Source organism: Silene latifolia, chromosome 11 (assembly GCF_048544455.1).
Source record: "Silene latifolia isolate original U9 population chromosome 11, ASM4854445v1, whole genome shotgun sequence".
Taxonomy (NCBI): Eukaryota; Viridiplantae; Streptophyta; class Magnoliopsida; order Caryophyllales; family Caryophyllaceae; genus Silene; species Silene latifolia.
The window spans coordinates 206,111,754-206,113,961 of NC_133536.1; positions in this window are offsets into that span (position 1 = coordinate 206,111,754).

Consider the following 2,208-nt stretch of genomic DNA (forward strand, 5'->3'; position numbering starts at 1 on the left):
CTGCCGCTCTTGTCGGGAGGACAGTGTGAGCCGGCGTCTGTTTCTTCATAACGACCGCCGCTCTTGTCGATATGACAGTGTGAGCCGGCGTCGGCTTCTTGGTAGAGACTGCCGCTCTTGTCGGGAGGACAGTGTGAGCCGGCGTCTGTTTCTTCATAACGACCGCCGCTCTTGTCGATATGACAGTGTGTGAGCGGCGTCGGCTTCTTGGTAGAGCTCGCCGCTCTTGTCGGGAGGACAGTGTGAGCCGGCGTCTGTTTCTTCATAACGACCGCCGCTCTTGTCGATATGACAGTGTGAGCCGGCGTCGGCTTCTTGGTAGAGACTGACGCTCTTGTCGGGAGGACAGTGTGAGCCGGCGTCTGTTTCTTCATAACTAGTGACTATGTGGAAAAAGGACGTTTTGTTGGGAGACTTGGTCGATTTTACATTAGATATAAAAAATGCGTCGGGGTGCCCACAGCCATTTTGGACACCTCCGCCGCTATACAAGGTCTACTAGTTCCCTAATGCCTTTTCAGTGGCGCTCCTTCCCTGTCAGCCGTCAGTCGCGTCCATGAGGTCGCCCTCCTGTTGTAAGGATGAGCTTTTCCCCCTCTCTGATTGCTTTGCCACTTTGAGGGATTGCATGTTGCATCCTCTGGCAGATACCTGAACGTTGACCACCTCGTCCTTCTCGTCCTTGGAGACGAGTTTATGCGCTTCCCCCCGGTCCGAGACATACATTAGTGTCAGGGCCCGGATGGACATTACCACGTCGGCCTCGCTCAGAGTGACTCGGCCTATGAGGACGTTGTAGGCGGACGAGCCGTCAATAACGACGAACTCAGCTAGGACATTCTTAGCCGCATTCCCCTCGCCGAGCATCACTGGCAGTCTGATTGAACCCAGGGGTACCAGGCCAGCCCCGGAGAAGCTGTACAGTGGATTGGTGCAGGGGCTTAAGTCCTTGACTTTCAGGCCGAGGCTAAGGAAGCACTCCCTGAACATGATGTTTGTGTAGGCGCCTGTGTCAATCAGGCACCTCTTCACCAGGTGGTTGGATATGTCCAAGTTGACTACAAGCGGGTCGCTGTGAGGGGCGATGACTCCCTCGTAGTCCTTCCTCCCAATAGTCATATCGGGAATGTCAGGGGCGATCGCTGTGTTGGGCACAAAGTTGATGGCCTGATACAGCTCGTTTAGGTGCCGTTTGTGCCCATGAGCCGACCCGCCGTTCTCGTTTCCCCCGATGACCACATGGATCACTCCTATCCGTTGAAAGACGGATTTCTTATCTGAACCGCTGGCGTCAGTCTTTTGGCCTTTGGCCACATACTTGTCGAGGCTTCCCTTCCGGATTAGCTCTTCAATGGCATTCTTCAGATGCCGGCAGTTGTCAGTGAGGTGGCCGGTGCAACCGTGGTACTCGCAGTACTGGCTCGTGTCACCGTCTCCTTTTGGCTTGGGAGGCCGTTCCCACCCCGCCCTCGTTTCGCTCGCCGAGCGAAGACCTCGGCGGCCGATGCGACCAGAGGGGTTTTATCATGGTAATGCCTTTGGTAAAACGTTCCCGAACTCCCCCCGGCGCCCGTCGAGTCCTGCTTCCTGGCAGATCTATCAGACCGTGACCTGTTATTGTCACGGCGTTTCTCATCAGACCGTGACCCGTTATTGTCACGGCGTCTCTCATCCGGGTTGTCATCCCGGCGGCTTTTCTTTTCTGAGGGCTCGGCCTCGCTGGGGCCTACCCATGTCTTGTGATAGTCTTCCACCTTGATGGCCTGGTCGGCCATCTTCCTAGCGGCGTCTAGGCCCAGGCCCCCGTACTTGATGAGCTCATCTTTTAAGTCTCCCCTTGGGAGACCTTTCATCAGTGCGAAAGCCGCCAGTTCGGGGTTGATCTCCCGAATCTGCTGAACCTTGCCATCGAACCTCTTCACATAGCTTCGTAGAGACTCGCCCTCCTCCTGTTTGATAGTTAGGAGGTCCGACGTCTCCACGACTCTCCTTTTGTTGCAAGAGTACTGGGCTACGAAGGCGTCTCTTAGGTCGGCGAAACAGTATACCGAGCCGTCGGGAAGCCCCTTGTACCAATTTTGAGCCATCCCATGCAGAGTCGTTGGGAAGACTCGGCACCAAACCTCATCGGGCTGCTCCCATACCGACATGTAAGACTCGAAGGCCTCGGCGTGGTCGGTTGGGTCGCTATCTCCTTTGTACGTGAAC